An 8518-nucleotide genomic window follows, 5' to 3' on the forward strand; every position below is an offset into this window, starting at 1 on the left:
GAACAGATCCATCCTGAAGGTTGGAGGGATAAACTCAGCTGTCATCTCATCCCTTGAGAACAGACAACATCACAAACTCTACTTTTTGATGACCCTTGTTCAAGAAGGACAGCCACTTGGGGTGGGCATTTGGAACAACACAGTGGTTAAGATGCCAGAACTGGCTCTGCTTCTGATGCCAGCATCCTGCTAAAGTGCATCCTGGGAGGCAGGTGATGGCTCGTCAAGTACGGAGGCTCCTGTCACCTACATGGGAGACCTACATTGAATTCCCAGCTCCTGGCTTCGACCTGGCCCAGCCTCAGCTATTGGGGACATTTGGGGAGTGAACCAGTGGATGGAAATCTCAATCTCTCTCTCAAATAAAATGAAAATAAATTAATAATTTTTAAATGTAAATATAATGGCCCCTCTGGCTCTGTGCCATAGCAGGCAAAGCTGCTGTCTGAGGCACTGGCATCCCATTTGGGGGCCAGTTCAAGTCCTGGCTGCTCCACTTCCAATTCAGCTCCCTGCAAATACACCTGGGAAAGCAGTGGAAGATGGCTCAAGTACTCACACCCATGTGGGAGACCTGGGAGAAGCCCCCAGCTCCTGGCTTCAGATCAGCCCAGCTATGGCTGTTGTGGCCATTTGGGGAGTGAACCAATGGGTAGAACATGTCTCTCTCTGTCTCTCCCTCTTTCTCTCTCTCTCACTCTTGCTCTCTCTCTCTCTCTCTCTCTCTCTTTCTCTCTCTGTAACTCTGACTTTCAAATGAATAAAACTTTAAAAAAAAAATATGGCCTCCATCATTATCAAATTGCTGCCAACCTTATGAACAAAGTAGATCGTGTCTCTTATGGCATTCTTTCACTCCACAGATCTCCTCCCCAACATGGCTCCCAAAGCAGCTCGGCTCACCCTGGAAACACTGGAGTAGGACAGACCCACTGGGGCATGGAGAGGGGAGAAGTCATAAAACCTCTAACTTCCATCAAGTGACTATCATTTGCCCTTTTCATGGGCTCATCTCAAAGGTCCTTGAAAGAAGAAACAAATCTATCTGAAATAGTCTCAGGACAATTAGATTGCTAAAGCACATATGGCTGAAGCAGCCAGACCTCTTGCTGACAAATCCACTTGTTGACAGGAAGCAGCATAAAGGTAATTGGGCTATGGACACTCTCACCTTCACCAAAATGTTTTTCCACCAGGTGACCCTCATTCTCAAGGTACAAGGACAATGACCAGTGCCTGGACAGCCCCAACTTGACAGCCAGACCCATGCTACTCTGATGGAACCTATTTTGTTTATCCTGTTTTCCTTCCCACCCACCTTTGTCTCTTGGCAGCCTGCAACTGCTCTCCCACAGCCTGCACCATCCTCCTGCTCAGCCTCCCAGCCTTCAACACCCACTTGCACTTGAACTCCTTCAAGAAGTGCCCATCTAGGGGCTGGTGGTATGTTTCAGTGGGTTAAGCTGTTGCCTGTGATGCCAGCATCTCATATGGGTGGCGGTTTGTGTCCTGGCTGCTCCACTTCAAATCCAGCTCCCTGCTAATGGCTTGGGAAAAGCAACAGAAGATGGCCCAAGTGCTTGAGCCCCTGCATCCACATGGGAGACCCAGATGAAACTCCTGGCTTCACCTTGGCCAAGCCCTGGCCATCGCAGCTATTTGGGGAGTGAACCAGTGGATGGAAGATCTCTGTCTCTCCCTCTCTGTAACTCTACCTTTCAAACAAATAAATAAGTCTTTTTTTAAAAAAAAAAGTGCCCATCAAATCCTTGCATGGAGCTCATGGCTACCTCAGCTCCACTCAAGGAACACTCGGGCCTGACCTGCCCACCCAATACTGGACTATTCACTCTACCTCTTGGAGGTCTCAAGGAACACCTGCTGATTTTTGATTTCTTTGTTTATTTGTATGTTTAAATATTCATTTATTGATTTGAAAGCCAGAGCTACAGGGAAAGGGAGAGATAGAGGGGAAGAGATATTCAATCTGCTGGTTCACTTACCAGATGGCTGCAACAGCCAGGGCTTGGCCAGGCCCAAATCAGGAGCCAGGAGCTTCATCCACGTTTTCCATGTGGGTGGCATCCTCTGCTGCTCTCCCCAGGCCATTAGCAGGGAGCTGGATCAGAAGTGGAGCAGCCAGGACATGAACTGGTGTCCATACAGGAAGCTGGCGCTGCAGGAGGCAGCTTAACCTACCATGTCAACAAAACCAGCCCCAACGTGTCCCATTTGAATGTCCAAATGTATCTTGTCTACACAAACTCTGTTCACAAGTTCTTTCCAAGAAAGGGCCTGGTTTGATATGACACACTACACACATCACAAGCCTCCAAGCCCAGCAGGTATAAATAAATGTCAGCTTGTCTGCTTTGGCCCAACAACTCAGGAATGTACAGCTAGCTGCTGACCAAGAAAACCTTATGTCATTCATCAGAAGAGGCAAATTCCTGCCAAGGTAAGCAAACACATTTAAAATCCTTTGTTACATGTTTATAACATAGATATGTTGTACATGATTCATGTGCAGTAAACCTGTTTTCAAGGTAAGGTTAAAAAATGAAAAAACAGCCATCCCACCAACATCCCATATAGGAGCTGGTGTAAGTCCTGGCTGTTCCACTTCTGATCCAGCTCCCTGCTAATGTGCCTGGGAACTCAGTGAAGGATGGTCCAAGTGTTTGGGCCCCTGTACCTATGTAAGAGACCAAGATGAAGCGCTTGGATCCTGGCTTCGGCGTGGCCTAGCCCTGACTGTTGCGGCCATTTGGAGAGTGAACCAGCAGGTGGAAGCTCTTTCTCTGCCTCTTCATCTCTCTATATAAGTCTGACTTTCAAATAATAAATAAATCTTTATTTAAAAAATAAAAACCAAAAGACTTCAGAATGCAGCCCATTTTCCAATCACCTATTGAAAGGAATATAGTAATTTTCTGAAAAAGCAGTTTATCATGGGAGGTGGCAATGGGAGGTGCTGGACAAAAGGTACAAAGTTGCAGACATAGAGGAATAGGTCTAGAGATCTAAAGTACAGCTTGAGGACTCGAGTTATAATCTTGTGTGATGCTCTTGAAATTTGCTAAGGGGATAGATTGGGGGGGTGCTTTTATCACAAAAAGAGATTGTGATGTAATGATGTGAGAGGATGGGTAAGTCAATTTGCTTAACTACTTTGTTATGAATATGTATACATTTTTATTTTATTTTAGCTTATTTTATTTTAGGAACCAGCATTGTGGCACAGCAGGTTAAGCCACCATATGCGAATATAGCATCCAATAGGAGTGCTGGTTTGGGTCCCAGTACATGGGCCCATGCCATCCACATAGGAGACCTGGATGGAATTTCAGGCTTCTGGCTTCAGCCTGACCCAGTCCTAGCTATTATGGCCATTTGGAGAGTGGACCAGAGGATAGACTATTTCTCTCCTCTCTCTCTCTCTCTCTCCCTCTCTCTCTCTCTCTCTCTCTGTAACTCTGCCTTTCAAATAAATAAATTATAAAAATTATAAATATATTATATAATGTATAATAGAATAGAAAAATAAATAATAAAAATTATTTTCTAAAGGCAGAGAGAGAGAGAGACAAAGACAGATTTCCCATCCTGGGGTTCACTCCCCAAATGGCCACAACAGCTGAACCAAGAGCCTGAAATTCTGTCCAGGTCTCCCACGTGGAGTCCTTTAGAATAAATAAACCTATTTTATTTATTTGAAAGGCAGAGTTACAGAGTGAGAGTGACAGAGATGGAGAGAGATTGCCCATCCTCTGGTCCCCTCCCCAAAAGCCTGTAACAACCAGGGCTGGGCCAGGCCAAAGCCAGGAGTTGGAATCTCAATCCACGTTGGCCACATGGGTGTCAGTGACTGATGTACTTTAGTTAGCACATATTACCTCCCAGGGTCACATTAGTGGGAAACTGATGTAGAGAGTGGATCCGAGACTCAAACCCAGGCAAACTGATATGGGACACAGCCATCCCAAGCAGTGGCTTAACCACTGGGCAGAGCACCCACCCATATCTGAGTATATTAACACAGCATGTGGTACACCTTCTATATATGAGTCAATTTTAAAAGGTCTATCTTAGCCCCTTACAGGCCTTCACCTGCTTCTGAAAAACACCACAGCTCACGGTCCTCGAGGTCTCTAACAACCCCAGAAAAGGTCAACACAGCAGATTACCACTGATTTTTGGAAAGCGTGTTTCTCTCCTGCAGGATGTTTATATGCCAGTCTCGACATATCCTATAAAAAAAAAAAAAAAAGAAATGAGGAAACCATATAAAAGTGTGCTAGGCTGCAGCTTTGTTTTGCTTTTGGTTCTCATTCTGACTCCAACTCCAGGCAGTCCTCATTGGCAGAGAAACGCTGGCCTAGTCATAGCCTGGCACTCTGGGCAGAAGCAGGTGTGCAGGGAGGGCTGTGGGAGATGTCCAGTGTGTGGGAGAGGAATCCAGGGACAGGGAGAGGGCAGGTGGGCAGCAGAGGCACCAGCCAGTCCGGATCCGAAGCAGGAAGCAGAGCTTCCTCTTGTGCTCATCACCTGGATCCTCTTCCCTATATGCTTGGGTCATCGGTCACACCCCAAGCCAGCTGGGGGACAGCTCCAAGAGGGCTCCCCCAACTAAAGCCCCACCTCAACGGCCCTTTTTGCCTCTTGTCCACCTTCCTTGGAGGGTGTGAAGGGATAGAAAAGTATCTGAATAATAAATCCTGAATTTGGAGATGGGGCCGTTCTCCCTGTCTTCGTCTGTATTTTGTTGCTGTAACAGAAAGCCAGAAACTGGGTGATTTATAAAGAAGATGGTTTAATTCAGCTTATGGTCCTAGGGCCTGCGAGATTTGAGGTTAAGGGGCACTTCCCGTGCAGGTTTCTTGCCTGTGGGGACTTTCTGCAGAGTCCCAAGGCAGTGCAAGGTAAGGGAAGGATACATCCAACAGAGTCAAGAGGACTTTTATAGTACACCTGCTCTCTAGATAATTCACTAAACCATTGATCCATTGATGATGAAAGAGCCCTGAGAACTCATCAGCTATTAAAGTCACCCTCCATGCCTCTACAATGGGGATTACATTTCAATGTGAGTTGCAGGCATTTGGCCTAGGAGCTAAGATGCCAGTTCCATTACCCTGTCCCATATGGGATTGCCTGGATTCAATTCTCATCTCCAGTTCCTGATTCCTGCCAGTGCAGGCTCTGGGAGGCAGCAGGGGACGGCTCAAGAAGTTGAGTCTCTGCCACCCAATATGGGGGACCTGTATGGAGTTCCCAGCTCCCAGCCCCACTAACAGCCCAGCCGTTGCAGGAATTCTAGGTATGAGCTAGTGAATGGGAGCTCTTGTTCTCTACTACCTATCATCTATCTATCTATCTATCTCTAATAAACAATTTTAACATGAGATTTGGTGGGGACATTCAAACCATAGCAGTCCCCCCAAGCAATCTCTTTCCCTTAATTTCTTCAAGCACTTACAGCCTGATAATGACAACCGCACGCTGTATTACTTCTTACCCTGCCTTATTCACTAGTGCTGCTTGGTTAACTTGGCCTCTCCAACTCCAGCCCAACTTCCTGGAGGACAGAGAATAGCATAGTTTTTGGTACCATTTCTTTCCACCACCCCCACCACCCTGACCCATTAAGCCTCAAGTTGAGCTCCATGAGTTGATGAAAATGAACTAGGAGCAGTCACACACATGATGACAGGCTGGCCCAGATATGTAAAATACTTGCCCATAAGAACCACAGTAAAAGAGCCTGGCATGAGTAGGTTTCTTTTGACAGACAGGAAAATTCAGCCTCAAGCGGAAGCTGCTGCTAGAGTGTGTGGGCTGGGGAGGTGTCGCCAGTTGCAGCCTGGCTTCCTCTGTGGCCAGTCTAAGAGAGGCATTCAAAATAGGTGGAGTGCAAGGTTTGTTCCCTGGAACAGGGTAGGGGTTGTCCCCTGTGGCCAAATGAAGTTGAATCAGTGTCTGAAAGGAAACCCAGATTCTTCCCTCCAGGTGAGGACTACTCCAGGTGCTCCCATCACAGACAGCCAGCAGCCACTCAGGCACAACAGGACATCCAGGCGACTAGAGGCAGCAGGGGGCTGGCCCCACGTTCCCTCTTCAGTACAGGTCAACGCTCCGGGACACCTGAAGACACCAGGGACTGCCAAAGGCCATGGCAGCAGCAGCAGCAGCTAACACTGATCCCTGGCAAAAGCTGGAAACTGTGCAAAGCCAAAGAACATGACAACAGAAACTCTTTTGTCCAGTTTGCTAGTAAGTCTACTTCTTCACACTTGACACCAGCAGAGATAAGCAGCCCACTTCCTAAGTGTAGTTGTAATTCACCAATTTTTAAAATTACACCATCACTTCTCCATGAGTCCCCTCCCTCCACACCTGCCAACACACTACATCCACCCCCACCTCCCTATATTCCATCACTAAAGCTTGAACGAGGCCCTGAGCTCAGACTTCATTCTGGGCACTACTTCTCTGTGCCACACCTGGCCCAAAAGTTGGAACAAGGCTAGAAAGGTGGAAAGTGAGCAGCAGCCACCTGTACAACGACTCTCACCAGAGGTTTCCAGTAAACAGTGAACTGTCAGGTTCATAAAATTGTGTATTTCGTTACCTCTTTCTGCAAATCTTTCTTTGGAAAAAAGATACAAAGCAGAGCTCCTCCCGATGACCCTGTTGCTTCAGTTTAGACTAGAATCTACTCTCCCCTCCAACTCTGAAGGACCTGTGATGTGTGATCTCTGCACCAGCTATCACCATGGTCTTCTTGTCCCTTAAGATTTAATGACACTCCCTGGTGTCATCCCTATCCCATAGCCAGAGAATCCCAGACTTAAATTCTGCTCTTTGGCTTTAGGGTGTTTTTAATGGATTTTCTTTTTGTAACTTCAAGTATTTATTTATTTAATGTATTTGAAAGACAAAGACACAGAGATGTCTTCCCCACTACTGGTTCACTCTCCAAATGTCCCCAAAGCAGGGGCTGGGCCAAGAGGGAGCCAGAAATCCAAGAGCTGGGAACTCAACCTAGGTGTCCCATGCGGGAAGCCAGGACCCAGCTACTTGAGCAGCCCCTGCTGCCTCCCAGGGCGTGTATTAGCAGGAAGTCAGAATGGGGAGGAGGGGCGGTGCTTGAACCCAGGTACTCTGATGAGGCAGGCAGACGTCTCCAGCGCTGCACCAAATGGTCACCCCAGATCCTGGGCTTGAGGAGCGGAGGGAAGGGGCGAAAACTTGTGTGTGCAGTACTGTGGTCAGGGGTCTCCATCGATCCGGAGTCTGGGGGTGTCATCCTAAATTCTGCTAACAACTGGGCGCAGCACCACGCAGCCGGGGACCCCAGAGCCCTCCGCGCTCACTGACCCAGACCCTCCATCCCCAACCCGTCTCTCCTCCAAAATGGCTTCAGAACTCCCAAATTCTGATGTAGATGCTGCACAGGGTATACCAGCGTCTCCTCAGAGTCTCTCACGGCTGGGCCCACAATGGCGGTTAACCCAGATCCGCTCCCCAGGTGACTTGACCTTCACTCTGAGAGTGCAGCTGCTACTGGAACTGCAATTTCCTCTCCTCTGCTTACATATCTGTATAAACCCCTTTATGGGTTAGCAAATGAAATTTTATAAAGTGTGTGGGGGTTCCCACGGAAGCTCTAACAGGGAGTGGGAGCGCCCGGAGCGCTGAGCCTCAGCAGCCCAGGGAGGCTTGAGGACTTGGGGGCTCCGGATCCTGGGGCCTCTGGGGTGGGGAGGGGCTGCTGAGCACAGAGGCTACTGCGCAGCTGAAGGTGCAGTTGTTCCAAGCGCCGAGGATTTGGGACCCGGCCCGGAGACGCCCCACGCCGCTGTGTTCAGCTCCTGGAAGGAATTGGGGTCCCCAGCCCGGGATTCTCCCTGCCTCTTGCCATTGTCAGCCCGGTCCCCGGACAGCGCATCCTCGGTTTCCCAGCCCCCTGGGGTGTCTGCAGGCCGGGCTACTTGCGCCGCAGCAGGTGCGTGGGCGGGGCGCGCTGCATTTAAGGCGGACACCACCTACCCTGGGCAGCGGCTGGCGATCGGCTGCGGAGGTGCGCGCAGGGCCCGCGTGGCTGTGGGTATCTCCTTCGCCAGCACCGTCGCCACTACCAACGCCGCCACCGCGGGACCCTACCCCCGCATCGGTCGCCGCCGCCACCGCAGGTCCCACGACCCCTCCTGCGCTCCGCGCCCCCTGCCCGCCGACCCGCGGCGCCTCCAGCGCGACATGCGCCAGGTGTGTGAGGAAGTGACGCGGTGCGGACTGGCGAGAAGTGCGGAAAAGGGTGAAGGGCTCCGTCCGGGCGGTCTTTACTCTGCATCCCTGTTCCAGCCGCCGAGCACCCGTGTGTCACTCGGGAACTGGCTGGGTAAAGAGGTCAATCCAGACACGCGGGGAAGGAGTTCCAGGGGTCCTGGGCCAGCTCCGCCCTCGCACCTACGGGCTCGGATTCGGAGAAACGTGCTAGACTGGAGCTACACGTATG

The sequence above is a fragment of the Lepus europaeus genome, chromosome 6 (genome assembly GCF_033115175.1).
Source record: "Lepus europaeus isolate LE1 chromosome 6, mLepTim1.pri, whole genome shotgun sequence".
Classification (NCBI taxonomy): domain Eukaryota; kingdom Metazoa; phylum Chordata; class Mammalia; order Lagomorpha; family Leporidae; genus Lepus; species Lepus europaeus.